Genomic DNA, 12,183 nt, shown 5'->3' on the forward strand with positions numbered 1-12,183 from the left:
GGAAGATAAAGCAACACATGAAGAAGGAAAATAAAGAATTATGCTTTCAATCACAAACGTGCGTGGTGACTGTTGGCATTTTTCAATTTTAATTAAACATAGTCACTAATCTGGTTGAAAGGCTCCTGAGCTTTACATCTATAATAGAATGTGGCTATATGACATCAACAAACGCATGGACATGGACTCATCCAGCCCTGTACATGTGCTGAGCAAATTACCATGAGTGAGCAAATGGGAATGCTTTGGCATTGTTTGTTTCTTGACAGATGCAGTGACTGCAATTATTTGAGGCAGGCTTTAATCAGTGGGAATGGCGGCCCGACATCGATGCTATGTTCAGAATTGTAATTTTACTGCATTTATGTTTCCGATTTGCACCAGTAAACATTTGTTTACTTGTGCAAACTGTGCAGATCATTTTTATTTTGACAAATGTCAGAAATTTGTGACATTTGTAAAAAACAAAAAGAAGAAAAATCTCTGCTTTATTTTAATATATTGAGGTGTATTGTAATTGATGTATTGATCTCTGCATATTGAAGACGTGTATTATTTGCTGTGTATATAGGCCTGTAAACTATGCGGACTATAGATCATCATCATGAGCTCAACACCTGCTATATGGGCCTCATATATACCTATTAACGAGGGCGATTGTGATTGGATATTGTGGATCTATATAGCTGTGTGGCTACCTATTATTCAGCAGATGCCTGAAGAAGGTGTTTGACTGAAACGTTGCCTAATAAAGTGTTCATATTGCAATTGTGCGGGTCTTTGTGCACTTTATGTGCATTTTTCTGAATACATTGAGCCCTGCCTACGCACCCGTCTCAGAGCCACTTTGTGGCAACTTTGTTGCCGGATAGTTGCCTATTTTAGTTCTAAAATAGGCTGTAATGTATATTGTTGTACAATATATATTGTAATAATAATCTAAATCTGCAAAGTAACTAGTAGTAACTAAAGCTGTCACAATGTAAAGGAGTAAAAAGTACAATATTTTCCTTTTAGACATGGAGTAGATAAGAAAAATGGACAGTAGCCTACTCAAGTAAAGTAAAAAGAAGCTCAGTACAGTAGGCTACCTGAGACGAGTAATACACTTAGTTACTTACTTTACACCATTGCTTCTACGTGAGTTTTGCATCTCAGTCTCAGAGCAGTCAGTTCTCATCAGCACCAGCCGAGCAGAGCCACACAGAGACGGGGGTTGGTCTTGGATAGCGCGCATGCGCATCACAGCAACAACATGTCAATTCGAACATAAGCGAGGGAAGAGAAGCCAACTGAGCTGTTGTACACCACCAGTAAGTTACGTTTCTGCTTTATATTTAGTCTTAAATTATGAATGGCAAGTTTTAAAAGTTGTTATTGTCTATTCGTCTTGTTGTCAAGAAGCCTTTTGGCCCGGTGTCTACTTTAGTTTGACTCCCTGTGATGTGTGCCTGTTATAACTTCAGCTATGCGCTAGTAGTTTTAGCATGTGAAGCTTAGCTTTGACTCCACGCCACACACAAATAAATGCATTTAACGTCCATGTTGTTTGTGTCAGACGTTGAGACGTGTGTCTGTGTCTGTCCGCACACTTTTGAGGAACAGAAAGCGAAACTCAGACGTTTTTAGAAGTGAGCGTTGAAACAAGAAGTTGGCAGCAGCAGCACTAATTTATTAGTATGGCTGGTTTCTATTTACTGCTCAGTGAGTCGGATCCTGTCTACCGTATCCGGTAGATTTGCACACACACTGCACACACACTCTTCCGTATCCATTCTAGACCGGATCTGCAACTTACAAAGTGAATTGAACCCAGTCTAAAGTTAGCAGCTCGTAGCTAATACAGGAGTAGTCTGTCTACAACAGTGGTTCTCAACAGTGGTCACCAGATGACAGTGAAGTGTCCATTTAAGCAGGTAGCTAGAAGGAAGGCACTGGAGCAATTCTGACATTTTAAGCATCTTTTACACAGGGTGCAGAGGTAATAAAACGTTTCTAAGATACAATTATGAATTTGCTTCCATATAGGGGGGTGTCTCGTTTGGTCACCAGAGATTTCGACCCAGGACTATTCGACCAACCGCAAATTCGAGTCCGTTCGACCCGTTTTTACCGGGTCGAATTATCTTTACTTTACTTTACTTTATTTGTTTATTTAGACAGGACAGAGCATATTAATGAACGTCACATGAACGTAAATACACCGGGATTAGCAAAGATGCTAATTTTCATCCGCAGTCCTCACACAAAACATAAAAACAGAAAACAGACAAACGGTGTAACCCCTAGAGGGTTCACCTTGTAAACAAAATGTAAGTAAGATGAAATATGCAATATAAATGAAATCCCAATTATAATATTCGCATCTCATATATGATGCCTAATTCTCCATATTCAGGATTTAAGATGGGGAACATATACAGTTGGAGGGGGGTACAGCATTGTGTAAACAGAGCTATGTTACATTGTGTCGTTCTATATGGGAGAATAAAATGAGTGCAAGAATAATTGTCAGACAACACAGAGCTGCTGCTAATGTGTAGACTGAACGTCACTTTATGACTGAATGACAAAATATAGTGTATTCAAATCACAGCATACAATCAATAAAGGCATTACCATTATAGCTATAACTTTTCTTATATATCATACTTTTATACTTCATGTGATTATTCACAAAACCCCACTAGCAAAAAACGTCATACTCTGCTATGGGGATGAGGATGGTGGCTGCTAGCCTTAGGAATGTGATCGTTGATGGCCTGTGTCTCTGTGTCTCTGTGGGTGGCTCCCTTTAGCCTCCATTAGCCTCCATTAGCTTTGTAATTGTTTGGTAAATAAAAACACCAACACAATAATTGTTTGGTAAATCAATGTACATATTATTATTATTATGTCTCTGTCTCTCTCTCTCTCTCTATGTCTCTCTCTGTCTCTCTCTCTCGCGGTCCGGGTCGAAAAGTCAGGTCCAAGCGGGTCGAGAGCGGGTCGAATGGTCCGGGTCGAATAGTCCTGGGTCGAAATCTCTGGTGACCTCTCGTTTCATGACTGGTTTGTGGAGATAGGCAGGGTTGCAGCATAAGAAGAAATGGCATAGGAGGTCTGACAGACTGGATAAATATATCCGTAAATGGGGAGGATGCATAATGCTTGCTGTCAGAGATCCCATTGTGGTGTGAACGCAACATCCTTTTTTTCTTTTCTTTTTCCTTGGATACAGTGTAAATTAATATTACCCAGGTTCAATGGCATTGTCTTACTTTATTTTTCTCTTTCTTTTTTTATTGTATTGTACTGTATTTTATTGTCTGTTTTGTATTATCTTTTCTGTAAAGGTTTGGTAGTGTAGTGTAGTGTATTTTTTTCTTGTCTAGTTTTGTTTCATTTGCTGTCTTAATTGTTTGTATGATTCTTTTATGTACATTCTCAGTAATTCCTTTCGATGTAACTATAACATGTGTTATAGTTAACTATAACATCTTCGTCAGGTCAGAGCTTGTAGATCGACTATTTTCACAATATTTATCTATGGAAGTGTGTGTGTGTGTGTGTGTGTGTGTGTGTGTGTGTGTGTGTGTGTGTGTGTGTGTGTGTGTGTGTGTGTGTGTGTGTGTGTGTGTGTGTGTGTGTGTGTGTGTGTGTGTGTGTGTGTGTGTGTGTGTGTGTGTGTGTGTGTGTGTGTGTGTGTGTGTGTGTGTGTGTGTGTGTGGGGGGATGTACGACGTGCCCACTGCTTGTGGTGTTCTTTATTGACAGCCTCCAGCACTTTGCGGCGTGATCGATCTACTGTCGCGTATATGCTGAAATCGTTTCACAATTCCCGCCCGTGTGTGTGTGTGTGTGGCACACACACCAACGATGAACCTCTGCCCCAAATTTCCCAGAACGGCCTGTTATAGCGCCACCAGGAGGCCAACTTTTGAAAAACATTTTTTTTCCTACTAGGCTGAGGAATATTTTATTTATTTGACAGGGACAATGCTCATTAATCAACATGTCAGTTTTCACATCCATGTAAATGTGCCAGAGTTAGCCATAAGCTAATTTACATCTGTAGTCCCTACAGATGTATCCTGTAGTCCCCTACAATATATCCCACCCTTTTCACATTGGCCTGTTATAGCGCCACCAACAGGTGGATTTTTGCAAAACACATTTTTGGCACAAAATGCCTCAAATCATCCAATTGCCATCCAAGGCGTAAGAAGAAATGGCACCCTTTTCACATTGGCCTATTATAGCGCCACCAGGAGGCCACAACCTGACCTGCCCTGGTGGAGACCTGTGCCCCGAGGGGCACTTTATCTAGTTTTATAATACATTACACACCGATTGGTCTGATTATCAACTTAACCCTGTTATAAGTCATTGTACAAGTACGGTGGCGTACAAAAATAGTGAAAATAGCCGACGTACAAGCTCACAACGCAGTTTGAAATAATCTGTGATTTTGATTTCGCCCAGCCTGTCTGTCTGTCTGTCTGTGCTAGTGGTTGGTTAGACTAATCACATCATGGTTCTTGTAGCTTAATAATTGCAGCCTTGTTAATGTGGCGGTGGCCATGCAATTAATCTTCACTCCCTGAAGGGAGACCTTTTTAGAATATATTATCTTCTAGATACTTTTATTTCTACATTTGTTCATCCACCCCCATGTTGTTCAACACCCCCCACATCACTGGGAACATCTATTCAACTGATGTATTATTATTTTCCTCCCTGATTCACTACAGTCCAGACCAGAGGCTCCAACTTCAAGAACCCTTTGAAAGTGCATATAGGAATATTTATAAGCTGGGCAGCATGGAGGATGCTTAGTCTCTCTTTTTTTCTTTTTTACCCCTTGCAAAAAAGTTCAGCACTCTCAGATTTTGAAGTACAGGAAAATGCATGCTATGCGATAGATCACACAATGGCAGGTATACAGTATGCATTGTACAGCACTGTTACTGCTGTATGCATTCTGAATTCTGGTGGCATCATGGCAAGGGAATGACAATGTTGTCTGCACTACCATAGGTAAAATACACTTAATATAGAAGACAGTAAAAGGTTTTAGAATAAAAAATAAACTAGGTGAATAATATAGTCTGTCTGCACTGGATATGGAACCTAAATTCGCCAATCAATAACTGGAATTATTTCAGTTATTTCAGTTCTTGCAATATATTGTCGGAGCTATTAACAGTTTTAAAACGTGTAAATCGTGTTTCAAGGATTTATCGGGATAATGTCATAATTCCTGATATTGGGCCGAACATTATCGTGCCGATAATTATCGTGCATCCCTATTGTGTGTGTGTGTGTGTGTGTGTGTGTGTGTGTGTGTGTGTGTGTGTGTGTGTGTGTGTGTGTGTGTGTGTGTGTGTGTGTGTGTGTGTGTGTGTGTGTGTGTGTGTGTGTGTGTGTGTGTGTGTGTGTGTGTGTGTGTGTGTGTGTGTGTGTGGGGCTTGTGTGAGGCTTGTGTGAGCGCATTCATGTGGCCCGTAGTCGCTTCTTTTAGGCTTGTTTTCATAGACTCATTGCTCATTCGTTTTTCATCGCAAAATCTGGCAACACTGCTTGCACAGTGGAGATACAGAAAGCTCACACCACAAAGCTCCTCCTGGCATTGGATGTGCTTGTCTTTTTGAACAAGATGTATGCCTTTTTTTTCCATTTCTGTTGACTTGCTACCCACCATGTCCCTTTATAGCCCAAGTAGGCAAACAGGCAAAAGATTAAGCAAATGTGGCACATTTGAAGTTCTCACATGCCTGATTGCGCACCGAAAATAGCAGATCGACAAGCTCACGGTACGTCTTTGAATAGTGAGACTGTCTATGGTTTGTTTTACCCGCAAGGCAATGAATTCACTCATTGAATACAGCTGTCAGTCACTCATCGTTGCCCACATGTTTATTTATCGTTTCCTACTTTCTTGCCACACATAATTTATACACCCTCTCTGCCACAACATGAGAGGTTTGCTCTAGAATGTTGTCTGTTTTGTGTTTTCATGTGTCACAGTTCCCCTAAGCTGCTATCTGGCAATGCTGTATGACATCAAGCCGATTTGCAAAGGCCTTGGTGGATTTAGAGCAACAAAAAGAGAAGCAAACGAATGGCTGTGTTAAACACACTAGCTTATGGTAATAGAGCAAGCCTCTTTGGGTGGTTCATTATGTGAAATGCAGGACATTTAGGCTGTACCTGTGCTGTAAAAACCTTTGTTATCTACACCTTTGTATCTACATTTTGCTTTCCACCCAGTTTTAGCTCATTCATTGGATTTAGATGTCAGCAGAGCAGACATATCAGTAGGCAGACATGTCTGATCATCTGGCTGCGCAAGCCGAGACTGAAAAAACATGTTCCACCAAAGGCGAATATGATTTAACGCACAATTAAACTTTGATAGGCTTTGGGTTGTGTTAGAAAGCTTGCCATGATGTAACATTTATGTAAACACCAAACAGGTCTCATCATGTCACAGTTGGCATACAAACAAATGCAAACAACATGGATTCCGCTTCTGCCCATGTATAAAATGACAAGACACCATGAGGCAGTGGGGTTGTCTTTTACTTTTCCTTGTTCCAGTATAGGCTAAAATGCCCTGCACAATCTGTAAGATGGGCTGATATTGAACCTTCCAGCCCATTTCTCCCAACAATCACTCTAGTCTATAGTCTACATTGTGGACACCCTGTGCTCGGTAATAATGTTTTCAAAGTGAGTGTCAAGTTGCCCTATCGTGTCATCAGCAGAGCGTGACTTTGTGAATTAAGCCTCGACATGTGCTCTCCTTTGAGACGCCCATCTCGAAGGAAGCTCGCTGTGTGAGAACCTCTTCCCTGCATGCATACGATAAGAAACGGTTAGTCCACTGGGTGAACGTTGGGAGTGGGACCTAATAGTGTCTGTATGTGTTTGTGTGTATTACTATACTTAGAATGTCCCCACAAAATAAATATAGCATCATTTTGGGAAATACTGAAATAGACTGTGAGGAGGATACTTTTGCTGGTCCTCACACACAGGAGAACTGCTTGTGTTATGATTTAAAACATATTTTAGAATTGGGCTTCTGAAGCGAGAGGCAGTCCACTCAGAGAGTGGGCGGGGTTCATGGTCTGGAGGCAGGCTACTTACATACCGGTAGTTACATTTAGGAAAAGGTATGAGTTATGCTGCGTTCACACCATAGATATCTAGAGGGCGGACTGCCCCGTCCCACTTATTCATTTCAATGCAAGTTGCTCACAAGCAACAATATATATCGATATGGCCATATCGCAATATTTTATTTATTTCCCAATACTGCCGTAGTATTGGAGCCAATAGAGGGTATGCGTGTGACATCATCATCAAACCAGGAAGTTATGCGGGAACGCCTACTGAGTGGCAAAAAAATACTTTCTGGCCTTGACAGCCCCTGCATCCAAACAGAAAAGTCCTATCTGATTGCATTAAATGACTTTAAACAACATTAAATTCACTTTGTCACTCACTTTGCCACTCGATTTGCCACTCGATCTGCCATTCACTTTATGCATGCGCATACCCTCTATAGAGCAGGCGTACTAGCGTTTCAGAAGATAGAAGCATGCGGCGTGCGGAAGTCCTGCAATCTCAGGATACAAAGATACAAAGCTACACTGCATAATTAATTATGTGTACCTTTTTTGTATCTTTGTAATCTTTCAAGAACAGATTCCGAGCTATGCTACTGAATCTGTCAGCAGGGCCATTCAGAATGTGTATACATTGTATCAGTCACATCATCGTCAGGTCAAGATGTGACCGATACATCGAAAACGTTGTCATTTTTTACTTGCACCCTGTGGATTAAAGAGGGCTTAAACTGTCTGAGTTTCTCCAGTGCCTTCCTTCCTCTTGCTACCTCTCCTGCCTCTAGATGCACCAGATTAGCAGATTAGGTGCGGTGGAACTCTCTTCTGCTTATCCTATTGGGACCTGCCCCCAGAGGCAAATTCAAGGAAACAAACAGCATAAATCCTTTTTTGCCAATGGGTTCCCAGATTTGTGTGTGTGTGTGTGTGTGTGTGTGTGTGTGTGTGTGTGTGTGTGTGTGTGTGTGTGTGTGTGTGTGTGTGTGTGTGTGTGTGTGTGTGTGTGTGTGTGTGTGTGTGTGTGTGTGTGTGTGTGTGTGTGTGTGTGTGTGTGTGTGTGTGTGTGTGTGTGTGTGTGTGTGTGTGTGTGTGTGTGTGTGTGTGTGCGAAAATTGAGCAAGTTATGGTTATTTAAAAAGTACATTCCCCATAGACACGATGCTATGCTGCCAGCAACGTCGCTCTCCAATGGCCAGAGCGCGGGTGAGCCATCTAGATTTCTTATACATATATCTGTGCGTGACAAGTTTGACAACCCAAGGAGAAGTGTCTGAGGCCAGGGTCTGTCAGGCAGCCACTTATTTAGTCATGCCCTGTGCGACTGTGGCTCAAGAGGTAGAGCAGGTCGTCTAATGATCCATGGGTCGGCGGTTCGAATCCCGGCTCCTCCTGTCTACATGTCGAAGTGTCCTTGGGCAAGACACTGAACCCCAAATTGCTCCCGATGTGCTGGTTGGTACCTTGCATGGCTTCCGCCGCAATCGGTGTATGAATGTGTGTGAATGGGTGAATATAATGCACAATCTATGTAAAGCGCCTTGGATAAAGGCGCTATATAAATGCACCATTTACCATTTACCATTTTGCCCTCTCAGAGCTCTGTGAATAAGAAAGGTGAGATGGTGACATGGAGCTTTTAAAATGGGTTCTGTTAGAGGAAGCAATCTCGACGCTCCCCAGTACATAACTATGCTCTGCACGCAGCTAGTTGCACACCAGTTACATAATATAATACCTAGGCTCCCTCCCACCTCATCCCACTGGCAATCTGCTGTACGTCTGACCTGGGCCGGAGGAAAAAAAACACCTGCTGTAACGTGTCTGCACTTCTGCTCCCCTGTGATGAGTTGAACACCCTGGCAGCTGGATGTTTTATATGTTGTAGAAAATGAGGTTTTGATAAGACCCAAGATAAACCGCTATTGATCCATTTCTCCCCGGAAGGCAGGGAGAGTTCAGTCGTAATGGCAGGAACAGCACACCAATGACAATGAAGCATAGGAAGAGGTCCAAGAGTAAGAGTCGAGAACCAAAACAAGATGAATATTAAGAATACAAGATAAAGATACATTAAAATATTCAATGGCTGGCCCTATAGAGCGTCGCAGTCCCGCCCCCTCCAGAGACCCGGAAAATAATTTTCCTCAGACTTTTCAAAAAGTATTTATTTAAAGACGTTTACGCCGCGGACACTTTTTTTTTGTTTTTCTAATTTGTAATTATTTGTTTGGTCCCAAATATTGTGTTTGTTGTCATGATTTGTCACAACTCGAGTTGGCTTCGACGCTTAAAAGGTCTTTAAATAAATACTTTTTGAAATGTCTATGGGAAAAATGCATTGGGAATTATTTCCTGGGCCTGGCCCAGCTCTATTGGCCCAACGCTCTATTGGATATCTAAATGGCCAATATGAATAAATATAAAAACTGGCTATCGACAATGAGTGTTATATGGGTGGATAATGGATAGTGGATGAGTTCTATTAACTCATCTAAATGCTAAATAGCAGTAGCAATAGTTAGCACAGGCCACCATAGATGTGTTCTATTCTGTATAATTTATTTTGCATTAAAAATAGAAACCGAAATAGCCGATCTACAAGCTCACACAATGTGAATTTTGTGAAACAGTCTAATCGATTTAGACGATTGTAAAAAAAAAAAAAAAAAAAAAAAGCAAGATGATAAAAGTCGGTTCGGCTCTGTAGAGCCTACAATGTGACGTAATTTGAGGTTCGGGGGGCGGCTACCGTCCTAAAGTCGGCTCTTCGGTGCTACTGAAAATTTCTGACGAGCCGAAATCATTTCGGCACTATAGCGCCAAAACAGCGGTAAAATAGGAGTATGAATCGGCCCTTACTCAGAGCTAGCTTTCCTCATCAGCTTGTTCATTTGGTTGGCATGATGGCATCCCTTGTGTTGATGTTTAATACATAGTCTAACTTACCGGTAATATGCAGTCTAGGTTATCTGTTTTTGTCCTGCCAAGCATTTCCTCCCCAGGCATGAGAATGGCATTTTCAGCACATGTCATTTTTTAGCTTTCTGTACTTCTTCCTAAACTTAATTTCACCATTCACTTAAACTATTTTACAAACCGAACTAATGTTGTTCACCTGCCAAAGAGGCTGGTGTAGATGTGTGCTTCCACGCATTAGCACTAAGGGTTGCCCACTTGCCTCTGGCAGGTAAATAAAGCAATAAGCCACGAGAGGTCTCAGGTTACCGGGTATTTTACAATGGCTGGGAGGCGTAGGCAGACCTGACGCGCAGCGGAGGGTCTTCTACCCTCCCAGCCATTGTAAAATACCCGGTAAGCTGGGGCCTCGAGTGGCTTATTGCTTTTCTAAAACGGTTACAAACATATAGCAATATTAACCTAATAAAACTATTAAATTCACAAAAGTAGCTACACTTTGCGCCACCAGAGCGAGCCACATCACTTCCTTGTTTTGCTCGGCAAGTAGGCTATGTGACGGGAGAATAGCGCTTGATGTCTTTACGGGGCTGCCTGGAGCCTGCAGTCATATGAGCCGGGCGGTGCTTAGACGCCCGCACGGCATGGGTTTGTAAGGCAATCAAGTGCTCCCCTTCCCCAGTACAGCTACAGAGCTGCGGAATCAGCTGGGAATGATATAAAGTGATTGAAGGTGTGGGTTATCGGTGAAATTTACAACGGTCATGTGACGGTAACCAGCCAATAGGCCTATCTCACAGCCCCCTTTCCACGCCCCCTTCCGGAGCTAGTGGTGTCATTTAACCATTAGCATTTACACTTTTTTTCTCTGGAGAATCTAAGTACATTTCCTATTGTTAAAATGTCAAAGACCGATAATAATATGAAGAAAACACAATGGTATAACAACTCAAACTAGAAAAAGTGCCCTTCCGGGCACAGGTCTCCACCAGGAGGATAGGAGTGTGTGTGATGTTTGGCAAGGATGTTTAGGAGGATGTTTTTTTTTTTTTTTTATATGATTTGAGGCATTTTGTTCCAAAAATGTGTTTTGCAAAAATCAACCTGTTGGTGGCGCTATAACAGGCCAATGTGAAAAGGGTGGGATATATTCCTCAGCCTAGTAAGAAAAAGTGTGAAAGATTTCACGTAAATTGCATGCTGCGTTCATGATTTGAGGCTATTGTTCAAAACGGGGCAATCTTGCAAACTGTGAAAGCCAATTATAGCCAATTAGGATGGAATATGAAATATCGGACAGATCCAACTTGAGCACATGACCATAGAGATACTGTGTAACGATTTGTGAGATTTTTGGACAGAATCTGGAGGAGTAATATCAAAAAATGTGTTTTACAAAAGTCGGCCTCCTGGTGGCGCTATAAAAGGCAGATGCGGAAAATGCAGGTCAAAGGTTTGTCCTTGGCCTCTAGGGAGTGTGCATGCAACGTTTCACGCAGATCGGTGCAGTTGTAGGTCAAAAATGTGAAAAGCTGCCTCATGGTGGCGCTATAACTGGCCGTTCTGGAAAATGTGGGGCAGAGGTTCATCGTTGGCATCCAGGGAGTGTGTGTGCAAAGTTTGGCATCGGCCGGGTTAACGGTGCCGGAGATTAGCTGTACACAGACGGACGGAAGGACACACACACGGACGGACGGACACACACACGGACGGAGTGCAAAACATACTCTCTCCCCATGCCTTCGGCCTGGTGGAGACAATAAGTAGAATAAACCTTACCTTTACAAAACAGTAGTTTGTGGCTTGTGAAAATACCTCTTAACATGGAAGCCTATGGACCGCAGAAAAAATAACACCACTAGCTCCAAAAGGGGGCGTGGAAAGGGGGCGGGGAAATGCTGTGAGATAGGCCTATCAGAATCAAGTATTGGGACTAACCGTTTTAGAATAAAACTTTTGGGCAGGTGGAGCTTGCTTTCCGGTTGTCCGCCCGTCAAGTGCTCGTTTGAGATGGGACGCAACCATCTATAACACAACACAAGATATCTGTTTATTGTCTAAACGCCTGAACCTGGATAGAGCGCACTCTATTCTGGTCTGTGGAATGTAAAATAAGAGCACCATAATGGGCTGTTTTCACCATTGCTACACT

General features: G+C 42.2%; 1 protein-coding gene across 3 annotated transcripts in view; it reads left to right on the forward strand.

Annotated features, from left to right (window-relative positions):
* The first annotated feature begins 1,173 nt into the window (after window positions 1–1,173).
* Window positions 1,174–12,183, forward strand: part of pot1 (protection of telomeres 1 homolog) — an 84,985-nt gene continuing 73,975 nt past the window's right edge. For all 3 annotated transcript variants that reach the window (XM_079500968.1, XM_079500970.1, XM_079500969.1), the window contains exon 1: window positions 1,174–1,313. The gene's annotated coding sequence lies outside the window, so the exon portion shown is untranslated. The remainder of the gene's footprint in view (window positions 1,314–12,183) is intronic.

The sequence above is a fragment of the Electrona antarctica genome, assembly GCF_951216825.1.
Source record: "Electrona antarctica genome assembly, chromosome: 5".
In the NCBI taxonomy this organism is placed as follows: Eukaryota; Metazoa; Chordata; class Actinopteri; order Myctophiformes; family Myctophidae; genus Electrona; species Electrona antarctica.